At 37.8% G+C, this 15574-nt stretch overlaps 1 protein-coding gene across 1 annotated transcript in view; it reads right to left on the bottom strand.

Moving 5' to 3' along the window:
- The window catches only part of LOC137240039 (uncharacterized), a 68135-nt gene that overhangs the window by 32844 nt on the left and 19717 nt on the right, over positions 1-15574 (bottom strand). The window lies entirely within an intron of this gene.

The following is a 15574-nucleotide window of genomic DNA, read 5'->3' as shown; positions in this document are numbered from 1 at the left end:
CTCGAGCACCGGCTGGTGTGGGAGCTATGAAGCCGAACGAGGCTCCCCCGCCTTCTCGCTCGGGTACAGGTTTCCCCGCCTGCGATGGTGCCTAGGGCATTTAGGAGTAAATACACCCTTATACCCACATCTAAAACAAAAAGGATTCCTAATAAGTTTGTAAGGATAAACTAACCTTCACATCCGTTTAAAATTATATACTCTATGTGCATGCAGCTTTAGTTGCGTTTGACAGGCGCGGGCAGTTGGCAAGGCGAATGTCAAATGCAGCTGTGGCTCACGTCACTGACAGGAAATGAATACACAGAATAAATTTGCATTTAAGCCGGTCGGACGTGTCCGAAAAACAAAAAAGTAATTTTCATTTTAAATAGTTTGGTCGGTGTGGCGGCGGCCACCTAATACAATCACTGCGAGCTATAGCTTCAGCGAAAACTTGTGAAATTAAAAGTTTGAGCAAAAACCTGTGCAATTAAAAGATTAGCACATCACCCCCGTAACCTATAAAACATTTTGAATACATTGTGGCGGCCACCCGGAGCGAACACCGATGGATTCGTTGGGAGCACGACCCATGCATTTTAAGGTTTCCACATCAACCGATTTATCAGAAATGGATGTACCTTATATGGCGACCGTGAGGCTGGAGCCTCGCCCTCTCTTTTTTCAATTTTGGCATCGTGGCGAAGCGGCAGTAGCGGTGAGTGGAAAATTTTTTTTCGAGTTGGACAAAAAAGTAAAAGTGAGTGTGGTGCGAAAAATGTAATAAATTCTGAGATTCTAATACATAAATTGCTAATTAAAATTTTAACCTACGGCGTAATTTTCTAAATAAATTCAATAAAAATACAATACATAATTTCCTAACTAAAATTTTACTAATCTACGATTTAATTTTCTAAATAAAATTCAACTAAATTTCAATACATAATTTTCTAAATAAATTTTCAATAAACTACAATGCAATTTTCTAACTAAAATTCAATAAAACCTCAATATACAATTTTCTAAATAAAATTCTACTAAACTACGATATAATTTCTTAAAATAAAATGTAACAAACCTACAATATGATCTTCTAATACAACTTTTAACAATTCTACAATTAAATTTTATAAATTAAATTTAAAAACGACAGTACAATTTTTCTACATTGAATTTAATAAAACCACAAAAACAATTTTATTAATCAACATTTAACAAAAGCAAAATTCAACAAAATTAAAATACAATTTGATAATGAAAATTTAACTCAAAATTTTATAATTTCTATAAATTTTACATAACGGCACTCGCACCACGCCAAGCATAACGGCGCACGTAACGGCACCCAAAAGCAAATGCACGCAAGTTAGCGCAATTTTCCACCACCAACAACATTAACACGCAAAGAAACATACCAGCAGCAGCAATAACACCAGCAGCGATTCAGGTCTGCCAGCGCAGCAGCAGCAGTGACAAGATAAAAAAAAAATAAGTATACATATATGTATTTAAGATGTTGCCTACGGGTATTTTTCTTACACTTTATGTATGTAAATTAAAACATTTATAAAAGTTTTTAAAATTCTGTGCTTTCGCATTTAAATCAAAAATTTTAAATTTAAAAAATTAATTTCACATTTCGTACATTTTTGGATTTTGATATTACGGTGGTTTTCGAAAAAACCAATTAACTAAAACATTTATAAAACTTTTTAAAATTCTGTACTTTCGCATTTAAATCAAAAATTTAAAATTTAAAAAATTAAAGGAAAAATTAATTTCGCATTTCGTACATTTTTGGATTTTTATATTACAGTGGTTTTCGAAAAAACCAATTAACTTTTTTATTACATGCGGTGGTTCCGTGAAAAACCAATTCAATTTTTAATACATGCGGTGGTTCCGTGAAAAATCAAATTGAGATTTTTTTGAATAAAGCGGTGTGTCCGTGAATACATTTGAGAATTTTACCAATTAATACACATACTTTTGAGCCATTTTAAAATCAATTACTTTTATAGATTTTTGATACAAGTTTACTGCAGTTTTAATTAATTCTTCCGATACATGGTTAAATACCCCCTTAGTGACTATTCACCTGCAAATCAGTTCCCTTTTATAAAATTTTTTTTTCTTCTCTCTTTTTCCTCAACAATTCAACTTCAAATATAAATTTAGACATTCAAATAAGTACTTCATTAATTTCATAATTTGAACTGAATTGTTGGTGCTATTCTGATAACTACATATGTACAACCTTAGAAGTGGCAAGCAAGTGCAAAAAAACTTCAGATTCAGAATCCGATTCCGATAAATCAGCATCAAGCTACGAAATTTTAGCTTCATCCTCGACAGAAGCAGTCACAAACCAGGAAAATAGATTTTCTTTATCAACAGATTTTCCAGGATTCGAAAATTCTTCCATTAAAAATTCAACTTCTAATTTAGATTCAAATCTTAACGATTCAAATAGCGCAAAACTAATTTCAACTTCTTTTACTTCAAAATCAGATCTTAAAAATAAAAAAGTACAAACGTGGCCTCACCTTCTGCTAATTCAGCTCCAGATTTTAACGATCAAATCATGGAACACTTGAGGAAAAGAAAATTTTTATTAACACATGTGCTAATTCCATTAGAGAAAACTACAGTGGTGATCCACTAGCACTTGATTCTTTTATAGACAAAATTGCATTACTTGAACAATTCGCTACTGCAGATTTAACTGATACTTTTATAGCGTTCTTAAAATCAAAATTAGAGGGTAAAGCTCGTGAAGCAATACCAACACAAGTAACTTCAGTTAATGAAATTAAAACAGCTCTGCGTAATAGGATCAAACCAGACAACTCGAAAGTTGTAGCAGGGAGAATTGCAGCGTTGCATGTTAGCGGTAACAATTATACAGATTTTGCCAAAAAAGTTGAAGATTTAGCTGACTCACTTGAGCGGTCTCTTATTATCTCAAACGAAAGCTCATGAAATGGCAGTCGAACAAACTGTTAACGTGTGTCGTTTAAACGCAAAATCCAATTTAGTAAAAACCATTTTAGCCTCAACGGCATTTACTGATCCGAAAGACGTAGTAGCAAAATTAATTGTAGAACAAAACAATGAAGTAACTGAACGTCAGGTTTTAGCTTTTCGATCACGTGGTAACAACACATTCAGAAATTCACGTGGTAGTTATCGAGGCTTTTACCCAAACCGCGGCTATACTGGTTATAGAAATAATAGTTCATTTTCATATAATAGTAACTATAACGGTAACAACAATCAAAGATATAGAAATTATAACGGAAATAGATACCAGAATAACAACAGTAATAATACGCGTCCAATTACAAATTCCAATTCAAATACAAATAATGGTAACAATAGAGGTAACAATTCGAGATCAGCCAATGGTAGAGGTCGAAACGCAAACGTTCGCGCTTTAAACGCCAGCGCCCCTCAGGAGCGAACACTGAGGGAGGACGAATTAAGCGAGCAAGCGAACTTCCCTCACCAATAGCCATCTATTGTTTAAATTTAAATTATTCAGATTTCATAGAATTACAACTAAACGAGTCACAAAAATTTTGTTCTTTCCTAGTAGACACTCAAGCCGACATTTCTTTAATAAAAATATTATGCCTAGACAGAAATATTTCCTTAAAGACGAACGACATTATTAACATTACCGGTGTCACTTCTAATTCAGTTTCTACTTTAGGTAAAATTACAGCAAATTTAAATTTTTCAAACTTTTCTATTAAACATACTTTACATGTAGTAAATGAAGACTTTAATATTCCATCCGACGGCATACTGGGTAAAGATTTTCTGAAAATTAACAAATGCATTATTAATTATGAAAGAAATAGTATTTCCTTTTGGGTAGGTAATGAAAAAGTCGCGATACCAATCCTTCACGGAACAGAAAGCGACAGTTGTATCATTCCACCAAGATGTGAAATATTCAGACTTTTTGATTTAGGAGATTCACCCGAGCCACTTTTCGTGGACTCGCAGGAAATGGAAAAAGGTGTTTTCACAGCTAGGTGCATTATTAATTCCAGTAACCCAATAATTAAAGTCATTAACACCACGGATGATATAAAGTATGTCAAAAGAAAAAGTATTCGGACAGAAAAACTTTCAAACTACAATGTTTATACAATTAACAAGACAGAAACAGAGGACAAACGTACCAAAAAACTAATTTCGATTTTGAAAAATCAAATACCTCAACATGCTCATAGTAAATTAATTGACCTTTGCATAGATTATGCCGACATTTTCGCTCTTGACACGGACAAAATGACTTTAAATAACTTTTACGAGCAAAAATTAAGACTGACAGACAACGAACCGGTATATGTTAAAAACTATAGATTGCCATACTCTCAACGTGAAGAAATAAATCGACAAGTAAATAAATTGTTAGACAATGATTTGATTGAACCCAGTTATTCAAATTACAATAGTCCTTTGATTGTAGTCCCAAAGAAAGATACTAAGGGTCAAAAAGCATATCGTATGTGCGTAGATTTTCGCGCAGTAAACAAAAGACTCATTGCTGACAAATTCCCACTAGCTAGAGTTGACGATATTTTAGACAATCTCGGTAGAGCAAAATATTTTTCCACATTAGATCTTTTTTCAGGATTTCATCAAATCCCCTTGCATCCTGACTCTCGTGACATTACGTCTTTCAGCACTGACCGTGGCGGATTTAGATGGAAAGTGCTTCCATTCGGCTTAAATATAGCACCTAATTCATTCTCGCGAATGATGACCATAGCTTTTTCGGGTATACCACCCAATGTCGCATTTTTGTACGTCGACGATATTATCGTCATAGGGTGTAGCGAAGCACACCACAATAAAAATCTTTCAAAAGTCTCCGATAATTGTAGATATTTTAATCTCAAACTTAACCCAAATAAATGCAACTTTTTACGACCAGAAGTTACATTTTTAGGTCATAAATGTTTAGCCAAAGGTTTGTTGCCAGACGAATCTAAGATAAACGCAATTAAAAAGTATACGAAACCGCCTGACAAAGACGCGATACGACGATTCGTCGCGTTTGCAAATTATTACAGACGGTTTATACCTAATTTTGCGTCTCTGGCAGCGCCTCTAAATCGATTAAGCAGGAAAAGAGTTGAATTTGTATGAGATGTTGAGTGCGAAAGAGCATTTTTATCTTTGAAAGCAGCGTTACTTTCACCAATTTGTTTCGCTTCTAAAGCATTTAATAAAGCCGAACAGAAAAAACCCATTATAGAGTTAGAACTTTTAGCTATTTACTTTGCAATCAAGTAATTTCGACCATATGTTTATGGCACCCATTTTATTGTAAAATCAGACCATAGACCTCTAGTATACTTATTCAACATGAAAGACCCATCTTCAAAACTTTCAAGAATAAGACTGGAACTATCTGAATATAACTTTACTATTGTATATATAAAAGGTAAATCAAACGTTTGTGCTGATGCACTATCGCGTATAACAATCGATGAGATTAAAGAAGCTAATAAACAAATTTTGGCAGTACAGACAAGAGCCATGACAAAAAAGGCAAACGAAAAAAATTTACATAGGAAAACAGACAAAAACGATGAAAAACAACTTACTTTACATGTCTACGACAAATTTTCATTTAATTTTTCTAAAAAAGTTCCACGAATAAGATCTGCAATTACGTACGATAAATATACCAAAACAACAAATTTAAGAATTTTTGCGCATATTAAACATAAGAAACTCGAGTTACTTAGTTTTGAGCTTGTTAACGAAATAATGACTTTAGAGAAATTACTTTCGAGGCTTGAATCAGAAGCCGGCAAACGCAAAATTAAGCAGATTGAATGGCCTAAAAACGATATTATGTTCGAACATTATACTATTACAAATTTCAAAAATATTGGAAATAAAATTTTAAAATCTTTAGAAATTATACTAACAGATCCAGTGGAGACAGTAACAGATGAAGATACAAAATTAAAACTTATGAAAATTTACCATAATGATCCCATTTCTGGTGGACATTGCGGAATGAAAAGACTTTACGCAAAATTGCGAACAAAATTTTATTGGAAGAACATGACTCGTGATATATCGAAATATATCAAAAATTGTAAAGATTGTCTTTTAAATAAAAGAAGAAACAAAAGAAGAACTTGTTTTAACACCAACTCCTTGTAAACCATTCGATATATTAGTAATTGACACAATAGGAAACCTACCTGAGTCCAAATATGGTAACAAGTTCGCACTTACCATGATTTGCGACATGACTAAATACCTGGTAACAGTCGCTGTGCCAGACAAATCGGTAAAAACAATCGCTTCAGCTATTTTTGAAGGATTCATTTTAACTTACCGCACAATGAATGCCATAAAATCAGATTTAGGTACTGAATTTAAAAATGAATTATTCGAAGAATTAACAAAGCTTTTAAATATTCAACATAATTTTTCAACTGCATACCATCATGAAACTGCACGGCACGATTGAACGTAATCATAGAGTTTTTAATGAATACTTACGTGCATATCTAAAAGACACTTTTTCTGATTGGGATGTTTATTTAAAATACTTTACTTTCCTACACAATACTACGAGTAGCACAGTTTTCGACAACCAATTTTCGCCTTACGAGTTAGTCTTTGGGAAAAAGGCAACTTTGCCTAATGAATTGACAAAAGAAAAAATTGACCCAATTTATAACGTTGTTGTTGTTGTTGTTGTAGCGATTAGGTTACTCCCCGAAGGCTTTGGGGAGTGTTATCGATGTGATGGTCCTTTGTCGGATACAGATCCGATACGCTCCGGTAACAGCACCATTAAGGTGCTGGCCCGACCATCTCGGGAACGATTTATATGGCCACATTAAACCTTCAGGCCATCCCTCCCTCCCCACCCCCAAGTTCCATGAGGAGCTTGGGGTCGCCAGAGCCTCGTCTGTTAGTGAAACGGGATTCGCCGCTCGAAGGTGAGGTTGACAATTGGGTTGGAGAAGCTATATATTGCGCTACACAACCCCTTGAATCCCCAATTTATAACGTCGAAAACTATGGCAAAGAAGTTAAGTTTAGGATGCAGGAAACGTACAAAATGGCACAAAATCTAATTAATAAAAATAAATTACAAAGTAAAAATCTGTATGATAAAACGGCACGACCTTTAATTGTAAAAACCGGAGATAAAGTACTTTTACAGAAAGAACCACATCATAAACACGAAAATATTTATCTAGGTCCGTTTATTATAACGAAAATTAACGAACCTAACGTAACTATTTTCGATGAAGTTACAAAAAAAGAAAAAGAAGTACACAAAAATCGACTTATAAAAGTAGAGTAACATTTTATACCAACTTAGAAAAATCCCAAATTTTCTAATATTTTATTGCTAACATAAATAGCAAGAATTGTTAAATAGCTAAGAATGCATAACATATATTAAAACACAAAAAAAAACCACAAACACTAATGCAATGTAAAGTTAACGACAATAAATGTATAGAATAATGTCTATGCATTCCAGTAAATTGAATTATGTACAAAAGAAAAAAAATGAAGAGAAACATGCATACATCCTGTTCGCGCCCATGAACCTTTTTCTCAACAAAAGGGTGGCAACTACTCAAGCATAAATTGTTGGCTGCGGAAGAGAATTGTCAAATAACACGATCCACGTGTTCTTCTGCTTTTCGCCATACTATAATTTACAGCATAACCTACCAACTTGTAACATACACAATTTACCAATATACATTGAATTTAAATAAAGAAATCAACTTTTAATTTGTGTAAAACTTAACACAAAAATTGGCGACCGTGACAGGACTATAACGTTGCTATTGTATACCAATTTATCGAATCGCCAGTCAGCATCGCTATCAAAACTACAATAAGAAACATTTATTTGGAATGCCAGCCATTGCAATCAATTTCAGCCGGTGATCAACTCAAAGCAGTCTCCGCAGCCTGACCAATGCAGCTAAGTGTTTTCCTTAACTTCCTATGCACCTTCCTATTAAAATCCCAGCTATTTAAAGTGATTCTACTTGCGTGTTTTCATTAAGTTTTTCTTAACTACTTGCCATTGTGCTAAATTCATAAAAAAGGCGGATTAAATTAATTGTGAAGAACATATAGCAGGCAGATTAAGATATCTTGCTACCCTGATAAAGTTTTATGAGGAGGGTGAGCTAATAACAGGCATATTAGTGAATATATTGCTAGTCGTTTTGCAGCTAAAATGCCGTCAGAAAAGGAATCTGGTAGCGAAACAAATCTAAGAGATGCGCAAGAGTTACAAGACTTGTTCACCAAACGGAGTTCAGTAAAGGGACAAATTACAAAGTTCAAAAATTCGCTTACTGGGCTCATGGCAAAAGATTCTTTAACGTCGACTGAAGTGTCAGAGTTAACTCTTAGGCTACGTAGATTTGAGTCGTTAACTAACAGATTCGAGGACTTGCAAAATCAGATAGAAGTGCTAAATGCAAGCAATTTGGATGCCGAGATTGATGAACGGGATTATATTGAACAACTATTCATAACCAATATTTCTCTTGCTCAAACATTAGTTCAAAGGTTTAATTCAAGTCATTCTGATGCAAATGAACGTCCGGTTGTGAATAACTCCTCGGCTACACCTTATGAACATCAGGGAGCAAATTTTAAACTACCCCAAATACAGATTGTAAAATTTGACGGATCTTATTTCCGCTGGCTTGAGTATCGAGACACCTTTGTATCATTGATTCATAACAACAATCGCATAGCAGCCATTTACAAATTTCATTACCTCTTATCATACCTAGCCGGCGATGCATCTAATGTTGTTGCCAATTTGGAGGTATCCGATGCCAATTATGGCACTGCATGGAAGTTACTATGCGAACGTTATGACAATAAACGCCAGCTCATAACCCATCATTTAAATTCTTTATTGAATTTACAACCATTGAATCGAGAATCTGACAAATCCCTACGATTTATGGTAGACCATATCACTAAAAACCTTCGCGCATTGTCAAGTTTGGGTCAGCCTACTGATCAGTGGGATGTGTTAATCGTACACATTTTGAGTTCAAAGTTAGATAGCCGTACTCACACCAAATGGGAGGAATGGCGTGGTACACTAAGTGACATGCCTGATTTAAAACAGTTTCAAAAGTTTTTGATCGATCGCGCCGACGTCTTAGAGGCTTTGAACCGTACGCCAAGCAATTCGAACAAGGGCGTCAAGCCCCTTGGAGCCACTAGCAAATCAGAGTACCCAAAAACAAATTCGTTTGCGTGCATGAACTCCAATGATAACAAAGGCGGGGATTCATGCTATCCGTGTTTTCTTTGCCGAGGTGATCATCGAATTTATGATTGTGTAAAATTTAAAGCTCTAAGTGTGCAAGATCGAATAACTACGGCAAACAAATTCCGATTATGTCTCAACTGTTTGCGGTATGGTCACAAGGTGCACAGTTGCAGACTAGGCCCCTGCCGCGATTGTAAAGGCAGACATAATACCCTTTTACATGCACCGTCTCAGGGAGCGTCTAGTTCAAACAAAGGTCCCAACAAAATTGCCACTCTTGAAACCGTAGCAAGTTTGTCTAATCAGGATTATTCGCAAGTTTTGTTATCCACTGCTATAGTTAATATATCGAACCCTCTTACAAATCAATCCATAAATGTGAGGGCTCTGTTGGACTGTGGTAGTCAATCGTCCTTTATAACACAGTCTTTAAAGGACAAACTTGGCCTGCAAACCAACAGCTCAAATATTATAAACATTGTGGTTTCGGGGACAATGAAACCAATGGCTTAATTGAAACATGCAGCGCCCACCTTACTTCGTTAACCGAACCCTTCAAGATAACACAATCGTTTTTGGTGCTGCCTAAGTTAACGGGTGATCTTCCAAGATATACCATAGATGCAAAACAATTTCAAATACCCAAGACCATGCACCTTGCAGACCCTTCTTTCAATGAGTCTGGTCCCATTGACCTTCTAATCGGAGCCGAAATATTTTGGGATGTTATTGGCGATAAGCAATCTTCACTAAGCCGTGAAGGTCCTAAACTAAGGAGTTCCAAGTTCGGTTGGCTAATCTCAGGTCCGACACATAATAAGGTCCTGCCCAAGTCCAGGTATGTTCAGTGCCACCAGGCCAATGCTTCAATAAGCTTTCAATCGATCAATAAACAATTAGCTAGGTTTTGGGAGTTGGAAGAGATTCAGCCTAGGCATTGTACTTTAAGCCCGAGTGAACGAGAATGCGAGGAACATTTTCTATTCAATACCCATCGTTTAGAGTCTGGTAGGTTTTCAGTCGGGTTGCCGCTAAAGGACACTCCAGACTGTCTGGGCGAGTCTTACCATCTAGCAAAGAAGCGTCTGCTACAGTTAGAAAAACGCTTTCGCAAAAGGCCGGACATTAAATCTCAGTACTTAAATTTCATAGAGGAATACTCAGAGTTAGGTCACCTTACCAAAGCAACAGTAGACAATTCTATGTGTTCATATTTTTTGTGCCATCATGCCGTATTAAAGGCCGAAAGTGAATCCACCAAAATTAGGGTTGTCTTCGACGGGTCAGCTCCCACATCGTCTGGATATTCCATCAATGACCTCCTCATGGTAGGTCCAAATCTTCAGGATAGTCTGTTTTCCCTATTAGTCCGAGCTCGCCAACACAAGTACCTACTGACAGGTGACGTGGAAAAGATGTACCGTCAATTTTTGGTTAATGAGGCAGACAGGCAATTGCAGATGATCCTTTGGAGGGAGGATGAATCTACGCCTATTAAAACGCTCATGCTGAATACCGTGACATACGGGATGGCCAGCTCCAGCTTTCTTAGTACACGCTGTCTATGGCAATTAGGTGAAGAGTGTGACGACGATACCATCAAAACCATTATCCAACATGATTTTATGGTTGACGATCTAATCACTGGAAGCGACAGTGAAGACACGCTAATTTACATTCAACAAGCCGTCACACAAGCTTTGAAGCGAGGATGCCTCAATTTAAGAAAATTTAAAAGTAACTTACCCAGCTCCAATCATGCATTTTCCTCAACTGAAAGCAACCTCTTGTTTAGCGAATCTACAAGTACACTGAGAATAGGATGGGAACCAAGTACGGACGAATTATTTTCCCCCATTCAGAGGGTATTTCCTACACACACCGATAAATTAACCAAACGCTCCATGCTCTCCTCCTTATTTAAGATCTTCGATCCCTTCGGCCTACTAAGCCCATGTATTATACAAAGCAAATTGCTGCTACAGAGACTATGGAGCGAAAAAATTGATTGGGATGATTCAGTTCCAAATGAAATACAAGGCGCCTGGAAAAAATTTGTTCTTGCGTTACCGGCCCTTCTTGAGATCAGGATTCCTCGACGCACAATGTGTGATAATCCCATATCGGTAGAATTGCATTCATTCAGTGACGCTTCGCAGCATGCTTATGGGGCATGCATTTATCTCAAATCGACAAATTGCCATAACGAAGAGACAGTCGCGCTACTATGTTCGAAGTCAAAGGTAGCCCCTATTAAGCCGACAACCATACCCAGGTTAGAGCTTTGTGCAAGCTTGCTTGCAGCGAAATTGTGCGAAGCCGTATTAAAGTCGGTACGTTGTGAAATAAGTCGTAAGGTACATTGGTGTGACTCTACCGTAGTACTAGGATGGCTTAACACCAGCCCCCAAACACTAAAGGCATTCGTTGCAAATAGGGTTGTCGAAATAAGCGACTTAACCGATGTAACTTCTTGGCGGTATGTTCCCACTCATCTTAACCCTGCCGATCTCATTTCAAGGGGAATAACTCCAGACCTTATTTCTAGTAAACCTATTTGGTGGTCCGGTCCTAAATTTTTAATCGAACCCGAAGATTCGTGGCCTATATTAAGTAAACCACCACCATCTTCGAACAATTTGCCTGAAATCAAGCATACAGCCATGCTCTGTGAAGTAGCTACTGAAAATTTTCTTATAAAGTTTGAAAACTATTCAAAATTCTTAAAATTAAAACATATGCTTGCTTATATCTTTAGATTTATTCACAATCTAAAAAACTCGAACAACCGAATCACAGGCAGCTTATCGGTTGAAGAATTGAGTAGCTCATTTCAATATTTGTGCCGTCTGGCGCAGCAACAATCCTTTCCATCTGAATACCGATTGCTCTCTAAAGGAAAACCCCTAGGTGCAAAATCTGCAATTTTGTCATTAACTCCATTTTATGACACAAACACAAATTTAATGAGAGTAGGCGGTCGCATAGCCGCTTCTGAATTCCCATTTGACAAAAAACATCCAATTTTGCTACATTCGTCTCACCATCTCACGAAGTTGATTTTTGATTACGAACACCGACGAAATTTGCATGCAGGACCTCAGCTATTGTTATCCATAGTCAGAGACTTTATATGGCCCGTAAATGGTAGACACCTAGCCCGAAGAACTACACGCTACTGCGTTACCTGCAGAAGATTACAAGGTAAAACCATTACGCCCATCATGGGTAACTTGCCGTCTCAACGTGTTACTACCAATTTTCCCTTCAGAGCCGTCGGGATAGACTTCGCTGGACCATTTTGTACATTGAACAGAAAGGGCCGCGGCTCAAAGGTAGTAAAATGTTATCTATGTATTTTCATTTGTTTGAGATTTAAGTGCGTTCACCTAGAAGCCGTTTCTGACATGACAAAAGATGCTTTCATATTAACATTTCGAAGATTTGTCTCTAGGCGAGGGATCCCTGCCGAGGTATTCTGCGATAACGGACGTAATTTTGTTGCGGGAGCAAGAGAAATAATCGGTTTCTTCGATTCTAATAAGATTGCTTTGTCTGAATTTGGAAGTAATGAAGGAATCAAGTTTTTGTTTTCGCCTGCTTACGCTCCTCATTTTGGCGGAATTTGGGAAGCCGGAGTAAAATCAGCCAAATTTCATATAAAGAGAGTTATGGGAAGTTCCCACCTTACCTTTGAGGAATTATCTACCCTTTTTGCGCAAGTAGAGTCTGTTTTAAATAGCCGCCCACTATGCCCTCTTTCATCTTCACCTAATGATTTTCAAGCCTTAACCCCTGGACACTTTCTCATTGGTCGGCCTCTCACTGCATTGCCTGCACCCAACTACGAGAATTGCAACATAAATCATGTGCAGAGATATGAGCGTATCCAGCAAATTCATCAGCACTTCTGGCAGAGATGGCAACGTGAATACCTAGTCGAACTTCAGCAACGTTGTAAATGGAAGACTAATGCTGCGCCGCTCAATATCGGAGATATGGTTCTCTTGCAAGAAGACAATGTACCCCCGCTTTGTTGGCGCCTTGGAAGGATACAACGCCTTCATCCTGGTTCGGATGGAGTGACCCGTGTCGCTGAAATTGCCACTATACGAGGATGTGTACGTCGCCCCTTAGTGCGCCTTTGTCCATTGCCCACTGCTGAAGAGATGAGCCAGTGAAGGTTGAAAGAGTTTTTAATCTTTCAAGGGGGGAGGATGTTCGCGCCCATGAACCTTTTTCTCAACAAAAGGGTGGCAACTACTCAAGCATAAAGTGTTGGCTGCGGAAGAGAATTGTCAAATAACACGATCCACGTGTTCTTCTGCTTTTCGCCATACTATAATTTACAGCATAACCTACCAACTTGTAACATACACAATTTACCAATATACATTGAATTTAAATAAAGAAATCAACTTTTCATTTGTGTAAAACTTAACACATCCAATAAGGCAGAACAAAAATCTATATTTAAAACCATTTTTTAACATGTACTTTATTTTTTCAATATAAATTTAAGAACATGAAAATTCATAAACAAACTGTATTATAAATAAAGAAAACAGACATAAAAAAAAAAAAACACAAACAACAATGTAATGTTAGATACTAAAATAAAGTTTACTTAGCCATAAAATTGGTCCGAACTAACGAATTACAAAAAAGGAAGGTGCACCCTAATATTCGTTCGTTCGAAACAATTGATAACATAAAAAGATGAATGTGACAAATGAAATGTGATCGATGCATGCAGCTTTAGTTGCGTTTGACAGGCGCGGGCAGTTGGAAACGCGAATGTCAAATGCAGCTGCGGCTCACGTCACTGACAGAAAATGAACACACAGAATAAATTTGCATTTAAGCCGGTCGGACGTATCCGAAAAACAAAAAAGTAATTTTCATTTTAAATAGTTTGGTCGGTGTGGCGGCGGCCACCTAACACAATCACTGCGAGCTATAGCTTCAGCGAAAACTTGTGAAATTAAAAGTTTGAGCAAAAACCTGTGCAATTAAAAGATTAGCACATCACCCCCGTAACCTATAAAACATTTTGAATACATTGTGGCGGCCACCCGGAGCGAACACCGAGGGATTCGTTGGGAGCACGATCCATGCATTTTAAGGTTTCCACATCAACCGATTTATTAGAAATGGATGTACCTTATAGGTTCCTCGCAGTATATGTATGAGTGGCCCATTGCCTGGCAATTCCAGCATTGGATTCCCGAATAGTCCGGTCTCCTGCTGCGTCGATATTCCAGCGCCTCTATCTGCGGATCCACTTCACAATCCTCGCCTTCCATCCTCATGTCACGGGTTGTCACGCGTGCTTCGTTTACATGCCGTCCTGGGTAAGTGGCTCCCAACAGCTTGCTTTCCTTAAGCACTTGTTCACCTCTGCGTGCTACATCGCGTAGATCATGAAGGGTCCTTACATCTGCGTTGAAAAGCATCAGCTTAAGGCTACTGTTGACGTTCCTTTTTATAATGTCAATTAGTAGACCTCCGACATTGGCTCTCTTAAGTGCGCGTTCAAGGAGATTATGTCCGTGTGGAACACGTCATAGCACTCACTTGCTTTCTGCTTACGCATGGAGATCTCCATCATGATCTCGTAGAGTACCGAACTTTCTCTTCAAGGAATAGCACAAGAAGGCATAAGTCGCGCTTGGGTTCTGTTTGGTAAATAACCAATACCACTCTTCGGCCCGCCCAGAAAGGAATAAGTGGAAACTATCCATTATTTGTTCGTCCGTGCATTGTGTGCGCTCACACAGGGTGTTTAACTTAAAAAGAAAATCTGCTACGCTTCCAGTACCGTCGAACGATATCTTCCACTCTTGAGGTTTCACTACTATGCTGCTCGGAGCAGGGTACACCGGTGGTGCTACTGTTGGAAGTGGGTTACGTTCCATTCTATTCGCGTTCCGGTTCTGATTTATTGATTGCTGCGCAGATTCGAGAGCGGCGTTGAGCTGGTCCATATTGTTTCGGATTGACCCCATCTCCCTCCGCATTTCCTCCTGCGAAGCCTTGAACAGTTAGTGTAGCACTTCCACCCACGAGTCCACACGAGTAGCTTCGTTCTGCATCCCTGGCGTATTCGCCCGGTCACCTGCAGCTTCTCTAAAGTTTCCAACTCCTTGGTGTAATGGTAAGGCACCAGCTCCATCCGGTGCGTAGGTCGACACATTGGTCATTAGCCCCGAGATATCATGCGCGTTTAATAGGGGCGCATTCAGATTACTGGTGCTTCCAGGTCTG

This window comes from Eurosta solidaginis, chromosome 2 (genome assembly GCF_040869045.1).
Source record: "Eurosta solidaginis isolate ZX-2024a chromosome 2, ASM4086904v1, whole genome shotgun sequence".
Lineage (NCBI taxonomy): Eukaryota > Metazoa > Arthropoda > Insecta > Diptera > Tephritidae > Eurosta > Eurosta solidaginis.
The sequence above is the reverse complement of the archived record's forward strand: the minus strand, read 5'-3'. Positions and strand labels throughout refer to the sequence as shown.